At 44.2% G+C, this 14,783-nt stretch overlaps 1 protein-coding gene across 1 annotated transcript in view; it reads right to left on the bottom strand.

The window, feature by feature from the left end:
• Positions 1-14,783, bottom strand: part of LOC139327717 (double-stranded RNA-specific editase 1-like) — a 46,799-nt gene that overhangs the window by 22,018 nt on the left and 9,998 nt on the right. Inside the window, exon 2 of the mRNA XM_070957646.1 lies at positions 4,407-4,456. The gene's annotated coding sequence lies outside the window, so the exon portion shown is untranslated. The remainder of the gene's footprint in view (positions 1-4,406; positions 4,457-14,783) is intronic.

Below are 14,783 nucleotides of genomic sequence, written 5' to 3'. Positions count from 1 at the left end.
CACTCCTTTAAGTGAGTAGGAAATACTAATGGATGGTTTGTATACAACCACAAAAAGAGGGTCCATCACCCTAAAAACTCCCTCACTGCACAGATGTGCATGATGCATGATGCATGCCTGTTCATGTGATTAGACTCATTTTAGTTTGATTTTTCTATCTTTAAAAACACATATGTAAAGTATTTTATTCTTCAAGTATCCCATGCTGCTCTTGTCCATTTAAATTTTATTTAGGGCTGATGTGCAGAAAACATTCAATTATTTTGACAAATACTGGGATTGTGTCACAATTTTCATGAGAATGGTCATTTTTGCATTTAATTTTCACCGAAAAAATAAATAAATATGATTTTTGCTGAGATTTGTTCCAAACAAGCATTTACATACAGTATTTCCCTGACGTCCCGGGCATCTCTACTTAATTTTTAACGGTATGCTGTTACACATTTTACCTTTACGAAGAAAAGATATTAGATAGATATTGCACTTGGCCATATTGTGACTTTGACAGTATTTTGATTAATTGTTCAGGCCCAATTTTATGTCGCTTAAATTGAGAAAAAAAATCATGCAGATTGTTGAAGGTTTACTTTTACTGTGAATGGACCCAAAGAAAATCTGAAAAACAAAAAACAAAAAAAAAATTGTCTTGTCGACTGCTGTTATCATATTTCTAAACTTTACAATTTTGATATCTGCAGGGCTTTTATACCCATGCAATACACTCTGATCACCTCAAATCAAGACTTCTTTTTCTGTTTCTGTTCAGTTTTATTCTTGAACTAATCAAAACATTGTTGTGTAAAAAAAAAACTAAAATATTAACACTGCATTATTTTTGATGTTATTTATCTAAAGACCAGAACACTGAACTATTCACCACAAGGATTCAGCATAATTTAGATGTTTAAATCTGTTTTCTTGTACTTATTCCGTGAGAAAGCGTGTTCAAAAGCTGTCAATGAAAGTATTCCTCAATTAAAGCAGCAGAACTCACATGAAAAATTCAAAAACACAACCACAGACAAAGCAAAGAAAAAGCAGAATAATCAGTGAGATGAGATCTATTAAAACTTGAACGTCAGATACTTCAGAGCGTCGCCGTGTTCCAACCAGCACATTTACGTACAGCACAACATAAAGCATGAGATGATGGCTGAAACAGAGCAGTCAGTTTCAAAGAGCAGCCTTCAGGGATTCATCTGACCTTCCATGATGAGAATAAAACAGCTCTGTCCATGAAGCAGAACTAACACAATCCTCCAAACAGCAGCGCTGTTCCAAAGTCAATATTTTACTCCCGTCTCCTAACACTCAAACAGACGGACAGCCGGCAGAGCAGAGCAGAGCAGAGCAGAGCAGGTACGGTGCACAGCAATACCTTTGCGCTCGGAGCGTTTCTTCCTCCTCCTCTTGAACCTGCGGCGGATCAGGCAGTAGTAGGCTGCTGTGGTGTGAAAGCTGTCCAGCAGCAGGGCCATGGCTCAGGCTCACAGACGCTGATCTGTCCCTTCAGCTACCCTGCAGGCTCTGATGTGTTCCTAATGCTAAGTATAGACACAGAGTGCGCCTATACAACTTTGGACAGAGGAGGGGAGGGAGGAGGAGGGGCAGCCAGTCTACCATGAAGCAGGCAGAGAGCTGTTGGCACACTGACTCTTTGTGGTAAATGGCTGTCAGATAAATGGGCTGGGATGTCTCCTGGTCTCCTGCTCCTCCCTCCTCTGTCTCTCTCTGGTTTCCCTCTCCTCTGTCTTTGCAACCCCCCCCCCCACTCTCAAAATCCAGCCTCTGGGCTATGATGAACTTGGCAATCGCTCCTGAGAAAATTCGAAAAAGTGCCTTCTGAATATGCATCTCACACGACACGAGACAAGTGTTTGGAGTGGCTGTAAAAGTGCTTGCAAGTGGGAAAACCTGAAGAGCATTGAAGGAAACGCTACTTAGTAAAAATGGATAAAACACCACTTCAAATATAGACTGAGATTATCTTAGCACTTTAACAGATGTTCGGCAACAAATTAAGTGAACCAAAGACGCCAAGGCTTTCCTCTAACACCACCTGTGATAGCTTTACGGTCATCTGTGTTCAGACGGATGTTGGCGGCGAGTGGCACATTCATTTCAATGGAGATGAAGAAGGCTACAACACAGCAGGACTCAACCTGTGTTGCCGAATCATATATGTGCACGGCTATTGTCCTGGACAAACTTAACTCTGTAACTTAAAAATGACCACCACCAAAGCTCTGCAGAAAAAGGACATTTTCCCCTTTTTTTAGCTCATTATTTTGGATTTATACTCCTCAACTTTTCTGTCTCCGTGCTCTCATCAGCCTTATTTCCAAGCATTTTTCCCAGGAGTTTGAACTTTTTAAGAAAACGATATGTCAGTGTTAGATTTGTGCTTGCTTTGCTGCCCCAAGTGGACAAAAATCAGTTAATGAAAACAGACACACTGCTTCATGGTCAATCAGTTGTGTCTCTGCTGCTGAAAATACACCCAGACCAAGCCTCATTTGTAACAGAGTCAAAGTAAACCTGAACCCTAACACTTGGGATATAACTAGCGACAGCCACGAAGAGTACGACTCTACTCAGGATGTTCTTAAGTGTAAGTATGTAATGCCAGCTTGGACTTGGATAAGACACATTTATCCACTCTCAAGGCAGATTGTGAAATATTTCTGAAATTTACATCCATTTTTTTCATGACACCCGGCATGACTTCGAAACTAACTAATTATGCAGCAGTCAGGATTGCAATAATAATGTCAAATATGCAACGTCTGGTTAGACTTTCAAAATAAAGCTTGCTGAGATAAAACACTTCAGGTGACGGCTGCAGTTTGGTTTGGGTTCCAGTTCCTCAACTTTGTGGAAGTGCTGTGAAGATTTGAAGATTTCTCCCGAGTGACTCCGAGTGGTATTGACAAAAAAGATGTGCTGATACAGTTTCATTATATATGCAGAAAGCAATGATCTGTTTCAAATGAACTTGACAATGTCACATGTTTTGTTGTTGAACTTCACACCTGACATTATTTCAACTGTGAACTTGTTTGATTCCTCTTTTCTTTTCCCTTCAGATCTGCGCTGTGTGTTACTCTGTAATGCGGGCAGAGGGGCTTTATTAAATAGAGATGAACTGTAACACATGATTTGTAAAAGTACACCACGTTACAGCAGTATGTTGGAGCAGGAAACCTCTAAAACATGCAGGGCAGGGGGGCCCGAGGACCGGAGATGAGAAACACTGTGTAACAGGGATCTGTGAAATGATGCTGTGGCAGTTTGAAAAACAACACTGCCCCCTTGTGGGCTTCAGTGAAACTATAACCACATCTGAGTTGACACTTGCAGAACTTTTTCATTACCCAGGTATTATGATGATGATGATGATGATGATGATTACTTAGAGAAATTAAGATTAAACTTTCATGACCTCCTTGGGGAAACGAACCTTCCCCACAGCAGACGTTTGGAACAGAGGCGCAGGTGGAACTAATGATATTAATAACGGCTGTGTGCAGTTCAGGTGTTCCCGTTCCAGTCCTGGTATCGTGCCAAGTGGAGAGATCATTAATGTTATTAGTCACACCTGTGCGACTCCCTCTACAAGGCAAAAGACCTGCATTGAGAGTTCAACTGGGTCCTTGCAAAACATAACCCTGGCCTAAACAGATGGCTGAAGCACACAGCAGCTGATTTGCAGGAGACCTGACAAGCCTTCAAACTGCCCTCTCAGACTCAGAGGGGTAAGACCAATCACTTCCGCTGTGATGTGGCGCCCCCAGCACAAAAGAGGACACGAGCTAAGATTCCCTGATGAAAACAGTCCAACAGTCAGCCCCCCTAGACATGGAGACATGGACACATGCAGCACTGCAGATGGTAGATGCCATGCAGTCCTTTACAAACTACACTGGATGTGTGCATAAAAGCACATTTCACCCACATCAGCATGCTTGTAGGTAGCTGACAAAATGGAAATTATGTGGACCCACATTGCTAAGTGGGTGCAGACAATATCATTTGCTTTTTAAAAGGTCGGTATGTCCTGCACTGTGAGGGGTCTCATTAAAAAAAAGGAAAGATATAACTCAAACATCTGCTGGTTGCGATACCTGTGGCATGTTTTTATTCACACACTGCCTCCTAAATACCATCAAACCACACAACCACAGTCATTCCCTTTTTTGGAACTGTCTCCTCCACAGTGGACCCAGCAGTGACATCACTTCATTAGATCAACTGTATACAAAAAGGCTGATTCACTAATCATGAGGAGAGAATGTCTGTGCTCAGAAGACATGGGCATTGAGCAGGAATGACATTTGCATGGCGGGGAATGTATGATTAAACTGACTATGACTAGTTAAAAGGGAAATGCCGAGTCAACCAACCTGGTTTATGTCTTCTTCCGGGTCTGGAAGGACTTCACCGACACTGTGGCCTGAAACAAAGAAAACAGTGATGATATGTATTTGCACTATAACCGCAGAGAAGACATGGCCATTAAAGACCATAACAGCATGTATAAAGGTGATCAAAGGTGATGTTTTTGAAGTAAAACTGCCTGTCAGCGTGTATCTATAGACTTTAGGACAGTCAGTGGAAGCTGAGATTACACTGAGCGGCCTGTAGGTGGAGCAGCTGCACTTTCCATCTCCACACTGAGAAGAAAAGACTGAACTGCATTTGATTTTCTCTTTCTTCACTGCTGCCTCTCCTCCTACTCCTCGATGCATCTTAACATTCATCCACAGCTGAAGGAGCTCGTCATTAGGAGCAAAGTCGAATATTTCAAAACGAGTAGAAGCAACGCGGTCATTACATGATAGACTGAGACTGAGACAGCCAAAGATCACAATTAGACACTACTCAAAGGAACTTCTGCTGTCGCTGAGCTTTTTATCAGTTCAGTTTAATCAAAAGACTTTTGATGTCTTTGGGTGATATTCAATATTCAAATACTATTTTTCAGTTCAGTCTGATCACTGAAACAAACACCACAAATGAAACCAGCAGAGGAAACCTCATAGAGTGAGGATACGAGGGATATTCCCAGGCCAGGCCTCAGAGCGATGCTCGCTTTGGTGATCCCTGTTTTGGAACAATCCAACAAGATGTTGAAAAAAACAAATTTCTTTATTTTCCCCAGGTTGTATAACAGCCTTGCAAACAGCCAGTGAGGGATCTCTGCAGGGTGGCTGAGTGAGGAGCTTTGCCGGGCCTCAGGGTTGAGCCACTGCCCCTCTGCATTTAGGAAAAAAAACAAAACAAAACAGATCCAGGCTGGGTTGATTTCTCAAACAGCAAGCTGAGAGGGTTTTACTAAATTACACTGACGTACATCCAAGAATTACAGTTTCACATCTGTCCTCCTGTTCAAACACGCTCTGTTTGTCTCGTTCAGCCAACTTCACATTCTGCTCTCCTTTCTTCTCTCTCTCTCCATCTTTTCTGGGAGTTTTGGTAATGTTTCCATGCTGGCATCATTAACTCCTCTCCATTGCTGATGGAGGCGTGTTGTGTGTATGCTCTCTATGACAGAATGAAATGAAATCAGTGACCACATACCGTTCACTGCACTCATTTTCGCAGCTATAATTACATCATCTTAAAGCTTTAGATCTAAAGACATTTTCAGGTCCAGGTGAATTATTAAAAAAACGACCTTTACTTGATGAGGTGAAAGCTTGGGTTGGACAATTAGCAGCATGTGTCTTTCAAGTTATTAAACAGGGGTCATGATTGCTATATTAAATGGCTAATAGGCCCCATTAATAGAAGGCATAAGCCTACCTTTTTATTACAATCCCTTTATTTAGAGATTTCTTCCTCCTGCATAGGTTTGCATGCTTACTTTCTTCCTACCCTTTCGCCCTCTTTCTGTTTCTCATACTAATTTGTTGCACTCAGTAATTATTGGTCATGCACAAAATAAGAAACCATAAATCAGAACAAAATCCACTCGTTTTGCGAGTGACAGGCACTCCTGTCCTCTCTAATGGAGATGCAAAAGCGGATCATCTACCTGTGTAACACGCTGTAGCAGACCGGGGTCTTGTGCCCTCAACAGTGCACACCCCTGCACGGGGCAGTCCTAACCTTTCCAAGCGCTCCCATTCAGCGGCCGGGCCCACAGCTCTTGGCCTATCAATGGAATGTGGAGAACTGTGCCATCCAGCTGTGACAGTGCATCTCCTCACCATGGGAGCTGCTACGGCTTCAAAGCCAGCAGCCGCAGCATAGTCAGGAAACGCTGCACGCTCGCGTTCTGGAGCCACCAGAGTGACTGGCAGATCCTCCTCCTGAACACGTGCTGAAAGGAGAGGAATCATGGGAGGAGAGCTCGGGGCCACAGTGAGACAGCATTGACTCCCAGCGGAGGGCTGGGGAGATGAGGTCTGCAGTGCTGTAGAGCTGCAGCCATCGATTATCTTAGTCATTATTCTAGCGATTATTCCACCGATCAATCGAGTAATCGAATGAGATATGCAATTGTGAATCTACACAAAGGGAATAAGACGCATATCTGAAAATAAACAACTGATTTTTTTTTGGTTTTTTTTTAGAAAAATCAGCATTTTTATTGCTGAAATACGCAAATTCATCTGTCAAAACTGACAGACATGCAAAAACTGTGAACTTGGCAAACACAAAGCTGTCCACAGGACGCTGTGATTCACTAAAAACGAGGTTAAATAATAATTAGTGATCTTTTCCATACATATTTATTTACTGTGTTGGAGGGTCTTTAAATCACTATTTTCCTTTGTATTGATTTCACTGTTGATTTTGTTCATATTACTTTGTTTTATCCTTCCTTATCTAGTTTTTTTCTTGAGTTAAACTTAGCTAAGTTAGGGACTCGTGTGTGTCCACCGCGTAAACACGTTGTGCCACAGCGATAATCATCTGTCTGAAACAGAACGAGCTGTGTATGTTTCTGGCAGAGAGCGCTGCACTGAAGGGAAAGTTCTTCACAAGTAATCGAGCTACTCGAGGAATCGTTTCAGCCCTACAGTGCTGTTCTGTACCCTGTGTGACCCCAGCAGGAGGCTCCTTTCTCCAGCAGCCAGGCTGAGGAGCAAAGTGTTTCGACACTTCCAGGACCGCGGAGAGCTCCAGATTGTAGCAGGATGGAGGATTCTCCCATCTTTCCCCCAGTTTCGACTGAATGAGGGATGGTCAGCGTTCTTCACTTGTGCTGAACTGGCTCGAGGAGAATACCACCAGACCACCTCTAGATTTCCCTCATTTATAAGAGGTCTAAGGGGACAGCCATGTGGACATCATGCCCAGCAGATGTATAACTGACAGCGCCGTCACGCTCTGCTATATGTGACAGCAGAGCGCATCCTGCTTAGCTGGGGACAGCTTGGTGGCGGAGAGCCCTTTTGCCAGTTTGTGGCAAAACCAAGTGTTTGTAGATGCTGTACTGCTTCCACTGTGTGGAGTACAGCTTTCTCCTGGGAGGGTACGATGAGGATGAATCTAGTAGAACCCTGATCCCTGTCCTGAGTAGGACTTTTCTGTCTCTGGGAATGACAGGGATGTGGAGATTTGCATTTCTCAGGTTGACTGAGGTGAACCAGTCACCAGAATGCATGTTTGATGTCAGCATGTGGAAAGGCCACTTAATAATGCACCTGTTGAACAGATACAGATCCAAGGAAATAACACCCCTCTTCGCTTTGCTTTCTTCCTCGGAAGCTCTGGCAGCTCTGCCGTCAGGGCTGTTATCCCTGTCCGAAGATGACACGAGAAACAGCGGAGAGGGGGAATGGGAAACTACAGAGTGTAGTCTCTTGGAATTAGCCGTGACATCCATGTTTTCATGGACAGCAGGCTTCATGACACTAAGCAGTGCTGTGTATGCAGGTGCACAAATGTCAGTGACATAAGTCTGTTTGCATAAACTGAGACGTGCAGCCAAATATTTCACTGAATCACAGTCTGCCATGCCATAACATCATAACCTTCCTGATGTTACAGGGAATAAGCCCTGGGCTCAGTGGCCGTAGTGGAGACAGTCGATGACAGAAAGTGCTATGTTGTTGTGAGCTGCAGCAATCTGAGTGGCACACCGGTGTGAACTAGCAGACGAGGTGGCCTTGAAGTACTGTAGCTAGACTCCACTCTAGCCAAGACAGAGGGGGAGGCACTTTTTCTGATCGGCTTGTACCAGGAAACCAATGCTTTAAATATCCTGAGCTCAGAAAACGCTGCTTCCCTGAAGGGGATGATGTGAGACGCCAGGTTTGGCCATCGGCTCCTGTTCTTGAACACCCCAGAGGCCAGAGCAGGTGCAGGTTGTTCTGCCACCATTGTGATGCCCCTCAGATCTGCTGCCTTCCTGATGACACCTGGCAAGTCCTGGAAAAGTCCTTTGCCAGCTGGCATATGGCTGTCATGCTGCCGCAGAGTAGAAGAGAGCTGCTGTGGTGGAGCTCCAGACTGTGACGGGGATGGGAAAAGCCACAGATGCAGACCTCATCCCCACAATCAGACTCCTGGTCTCCTAATGGGCAGAACCTGGAGCAGAGCCCAGGACAGAGGGAGCTGAGCCATCTGACTCTGATCTCTGAGTCCTTTTCCAGGAAGTCTGGGAGTATGGCACTGACAATTAGCCTGCCTGTCTCATCTTGCAGAGGGATGGCGCCGCCGTCAGCTTCCACAACCTGCCATGAAGGCGTCATCAGCTCCTCTGCAGGCAAGCATGATCAGTGCTCAGGGCGAGGCAAGCCTTGCAGTGGGGATGAGCTTCCCCCCGCAAGGATGTAGCCGGGTTGACTGCTTGTTGCTGAAGAAAATGTGGGAACAGAGCTCAGGTCCTGATGGTGTTATATACTGTTCATGACGGCTTAGCCTATGCTAAATAGCACAAAACAGTACACACGAGAAACTCACTTCCATCACATTCCATCCTTGATAGCCACACACCAGAATTAAACAAAGAATGTGCGCTGCTTAGTTTGGACTCCTGGATGGACATTCTGCACTCAACCTGAAACAACACACACAATCAACCATCTGTCCTCTCCTCCAACACCAACAGAGCCCAGCACACGAGCAATTCAACAGCACTTTACTCGGGGTTACTCAAATCAAACAAAGTGATCACAGCCGGAGCTGTGATGAAGAGAAGCCTCGGATTTTAATCAAAGAAAACTTCAAGACGGAGCAGATATCTGTTTGGATAAGGACAGGAAAAACAGCGGCAGGAGCCAAGGTCGCACTGAATGGCTGAGCAAACACAGGCATCACTGTGGGCTCGTTTTACCGTCCATTACACAACACCACTGCAATTACAGTACATGCATCTGTTCTCTCTTTTCATAAATCATAAAACGTTGTGTTTCTTACTTTCAGCCCTTGTGATTTTGTAAATTCAGCTCTATTTTTAACACTTTGTCCGGCAATTTTTTTACATTACAACTGCAACGTCCACAGACTCTTAAACAGAAGAATTTGTGACAGCTCACTGGACCACAGCTACACGAGAAAAGACAAAGCCGAGCCCAAAATACATCTGCAGTCAAGTACTTGAACTCAACGTGTCCTCAGTGTCAATCACAGAGCACTTCACCTCCCTAAAATGGAAACAAACTGTGTCCCAGCTGCTGGGTCAGGATCCAGAGGGCTTCCTGACAGGGTCACACACACAGGCACACACACTATACTTGTGTTATCAAGTATACTGGGTGATCCACAACATCAGCGTTGGGTCGAGAAGTAGAGAGCCCACTTTGATTTTACACTATTTCCAAAAACGGCTTGAACAATATCACAGTCCAGCATGATTATGAGGAGAGATTGGATATAATGTGCGAAATGAAAAAGCTTAGTGACATGTCGCAGCTCCTGCTAAACATCTCTCTCCAAACCTTAAACATGAAAGATGGTCGTGAAAACTTGATTTCAGCACCAGGAGCTGTCCACAGCAGGACTTTCAGGACTAAACAACACACAGCTGAGCATCTGTTTGGCTCGTCCACATGATGCTTTACTAATTGGTAATGCATATCCCATTCAATTTGGATTAAATGTGCTAAATGTTAAATGCACAGTAGATAAGAAAAAAACGCTTTCAGTGACAGACTGAACAGACACAAGCTGCCACACTTCAGACAGTCATAGGCAGCACTCTCATGCTGCATTGTGGTGATCAAGCTCAGAAGTCATCCTTGAAGGTTTGTTAATATCATACTTGTGACACTGGATTAAAAGGACAAATATCGGAGCCACTGCTGGCCTTGAGAGGAGACCCAGTCTTGTCCTTGCATGGTCTGTAAATGTTTCTGTATGGATGAAGTGGAAAACCCGCTCCAAATCCAGCCTAATAAAGCTTTGCTCTGTCAGTTTTTGCAGTTTTGTACATGACTTCGGAAAGCAGTTAAGAGTGTTTGAAATTCATCAAACATAAGAATTGATTTCATAAATGTGTGGTGTGGAGAATCAATAGGATGTATTGACCTGATATTAAAGAGAGCAAATGTTAAAATGCACTATGATCCCGTGGGATCACTTGAGACTACTACTCCCAAAGACTGATCTACTTATATATAAGATATAACACAGAAATAAAAAATATGCTCATCCTAATTTCAACTCTGTGCCCATCACCACATATTTCCCTATTTTTCCACATGGCAGCTTCTGCAGTCTGTGTGTAGAAATCCAACATTCCTGCAGTTTTGTGTTTGCGAGGAGAACAGTGTCCTGTTGGAAGCTGCTTAGAAAAGAAGCAACGAGGCATTTGTCAAACAGAAGCTGTTGTTTACTGAAGCAGGCCAGCAGATGGCCTTTGACGGCACGACGGGGCCGCTTCGGTTGAGCGGGATGAAATTCCCACAATGCTTCTGACATATTGGAGTGTTCTATGCAGCCATTGGGTGACTCATTAGTCAGTATTTATATGTGTTTTTACCATTTTCATGGGAGAAAAAACTTCTGTTCTTGCAAGAGAGGAGAGACTTCTGACACCGCGACTTTTATGGCTCAACAAATACACATGGCCTGATTTTGTTCCAACAAATCCCCTCAGGAATTCCTTCAAACTTACACGGCAATAATCTCATCTTTCATTGGGACAATCACCGACAATCACATTGCACAGTTACCTCCCAGGAATATGAGTTTGCATTTATTGCAACGCCTTGCAGGATGACACTGCAGCACGTCGTGGCAAAAGCGTCTTTTTGTCGGAGCCCTCTGTGTCAACACAGCTGACAGTGACAGACTGAAAGTTTGAAGTGTAATGACGGTCTGATCAGGCCGGATTCCTCCTCCAGCAGCAGAATCCTTGTGTCTGAGCTGCATCATCCTCAGAGCTCTCTAACATGCTGCCAGTTCACCTGAACTGCCCTCCACAAACAGAGAGGGACGTTTCAGCTTTTTTAAAACAAAACCCCCGTTCTGTTATGTCCCCCTGTGAAGTCTATGAGGCCGTGCAGTCTGAACGTGATCCAGACACGAGCAGAAGAAGGGACACAGCGACGGACTGGAGGCAGGAGGATGCGGATTTCTTTCCTTTTTCCAAATCCCACAGCAGAGACGGATGAGAAGCAAACATGGGGGATGTCTGTAGCCTACTTTCATACATTTGCATATTTTTCAGAGAGGGGAAGAGGCGGTTTTGGGGGGGGGGGGGGTTGATGTGATGGGGGTGTAGGGGAGTGGAGAAAAGCCAGGGTGGCTAGAAACCCAGAGTCAGCATTTCAAACTCTTTGAGATTTCTATGATGAAAATATATATTTGATACCAAACTTCCCTCCAAAGACCTCTTAAAATTACACGTAGTATTTTTTTTGCATTGCTTTAGTGCTTTACTCATGAAGGCTGTCTTTCATTGACTCTTTTTAATGGCCCAAATATATATTTTTGTCCGACAGCGGTGACTATTTTATGCGTTCACAGATCAGCACGTCAAAAGGACAACGCAGCCAATCCCATCATTTACGCAGTCGCTGCAAACTGTGGGGGGAGGGGCCCGCAGAGACAGGCAGGGTCTTTCATTTCCCTGCATCTAATCTGTTTTCTAAAATCACTTTCAAAGGAGGCAGATTAAGTTGGAGCGATGCTGCGGGCTGACTGAGGAGTGTACCTGCAGCGCGGCGGCAGCAGCAGAGAGAGGGCTCAGGCTGCACGAGGGATTAATCTGCCTCCCAAAGAGAGACTACAGAGAGGACGCAGGACACATCGAGCTTGTGGTCAAGGTCTTAAAGGTCTGAACTCTCATGGTTATTCAAACCTTGCAGGGGTTTGTGGTCCTGTTTCAGTGTGTTAGCGTCACCTCTCACACTCCTTAACCTTTCCATGAGGACACAAAGTACTAACTTTACTTACTCGAAGGGGCACGCAACCTATTTTACACATAAAGAGTCACAAGGAGTGCGAGTCAATCAGACAGTCCAAGCAGCAGAAGGCATCGCTGACTCGCTGTGTTCGCCGTCTACTTGGGAGACACTTATCCAATTTTCTTCTTTTCAGTGCCAATTGTGATACTTCAGCTCAGGGTTTGTGTCAGTAATACCAATCTGACACTTGTGCTCGCTTCATTGTTCCACAAAATGGCTATAACCCACTCCAGGGAACTTATTATCACTGACATGGCAGTGCTTGAATAAATAGAAATGTTCGCAGAAACACACCATTTTCTGCTGTATCTAATGTGGATTTACCATGGTCGATCTATTTAAAAAGGTCAGGACAGGGGCTGACACAGATCCAGCATAGCCATATACTAATTCAATGTATTACACTGGTGCTTTTCCACTGAAAACATTGAAAGGTGCGTTAAAAGAACTTCCAGTCTGCAGCTAAAAAGAGGTGAAAATAACATGCACAAGAAAGCAACCGGCAAGTAAAAAAAAGCCTCCCTTCATTTTCACCTTGAGTCGTGTTTATCCTTGTTTAGCCTCAGAGTTTCCTTCCTTTCCCCCGTCTTAATTCTGCACTGTCTGACACAAAGCTGTCAGCTGGGCTATTTTTACATAAGGAGAGCTCATTTGATCTCATCCCAGCAACTCATGTTGCCTCTTCTGACAGCATTCAACTGTTTGGAAGGTTAATCTACAGCGATTATTTTTCAGCTCTGCAAAGCACCTGTGGATAAAGAAAAAGGGTCTACAAATGTAAAATCACTGCTAGTGGTTTCCAAGTCCAATATATTAACATGTCCAGTTAATTTGATAGATTATTCATTAATTATCATCGTGGCAGCATACAAATATATACCACAAATCAGAAAAAGATGACTAAATGAAATATAAGCAAAGCAGTTTATACAGTACATGCACAGTACAGCATGTAGGAGCAGGGCCACTTTTTGGGGGGTGGGGGGTTTGGGAGATACGAGGTTCTCTGTAGGGAAAACCTGAACTGTGCTGGGTTATTTTATTCTCCTGGCTTGACTGAATGTGTGGGGTGTCCTTCAGAATAAGGGTATCATTATCAAGCCCCTCTCCGTGTCTCTCGTCCTTTCATGATTTTTTTCTTCATGTTGGGAGCTTTTATCTGTGCAGCCACTCTGCTGAATGAGTCCCCAGAGCGTTGTTGAATTACGCCGGCACAGAGGCCGTTCGATTGGCTGTCTCTTACTGTATTGTAAAATGTCTGTCTTGATGGAAGCAGCCGGGCCGAGGGGGTCCCTTTGCTGACGGCGCCCGACACACAAACTGCGTGCACGCTCACACATTAACTGGATGCCATTTACTCTCTCACTGCCATATTGACGTTGAGATGAAAATGAAAATATCAGGGGGCCCCGGGGGACAGTGCGCTCTGGGAAAGGGTCACATACCTGCGACCTTCGAGACTACAACACGCCGGTCACAGACTCTGCAGCCGAAAATCTAATCTGTCACTTAATTCAATGTATGGGCTGGTGTCAGTGTTCCTCTCTGACCACAAGTCAATAATATTTCTATGCCAACATTTCTGCCCCACAGAAGGTCACTGTTTTCTCCACAAATACTGACCAGACTGCATTAAATTTGCAGTGGATATTAAGGGTCCCCAGGGGATGGATCCTACTGTTTAGCCACTATCAGGCTACAATTTTCACTTGTACACAAGAAATATGAAAATGAACTGCCCTCAGGATAACTCTGCTTTATTAAAACTTGTGTCTCACTTTCATAGTTTTGTCACTCAGTTCTGTTAACATTATACTCCCCACTGTAATTGCTAAGATCTGGGAGCACAATGACATCGTTAATCCAAAATTAAAAAGGGTGAGAAACCTCAGCAGTCAGACAATCACGCAGACTGACAACAGCTCAGAGCAGTTAGTGTATTTAATTACAATTTTGTGGCTTTAAAGTCCAAATGAAAGGTTAAAAAAAAAGAGTCCGGGAAACACATGATGGGAACGACTTTGCATTACCAGCCATGAATGATGGACTACGAAAAGAATTATCCTTTAAGAGCATCACGTTGGACTCCAGTAACTTGCTATCCTACTTTTCTACCCTACTTTCTTTTACCTGTCTCAGCAATGGTTGGCTTTAATAAATGAATGTAGGTTCAGCTGTCAAAGAGAAAAAATAGAACTCACAGCTCTGCGCTCGCAGTGCGGCACGCCAGGAAGAAGAAATCACTGAGTGAGAGTTTATCAGCGGGGAAAGAGAGGAATTATCAGCCGTTTTGCTTCTCGTGCCACCAGTTTCTCAGAGCTAATTCACGCCAGCGAAGATAACCCATCCAGTTCAAATTCGACATGGTGAGACAGATGACTCAGAACCCTCCGCTGCCTCTTCACCCCAAACAAG

Source organism: Chaetodon trifascialis, chromosome 24 (assembly GCF_039877785.1).
Source record: "Chaetodon trifascialis isolate fChaTrf1 chromosome 24, fChaTrf1.hap1, whole genome shotgun sequence".
Lineage (NCBI taxonomy): Eukaryota > Metazoa > Chordata > Actinopteri > Chaetodontiformes > Chaetodontidae > Chaetodon > Chaetodon trifascialis.
The sequence above is the reverse complement of the archived record's forward strand: the minus strand, read 5'-3'. Positions and strand labels throughout refer to the sequence as shown.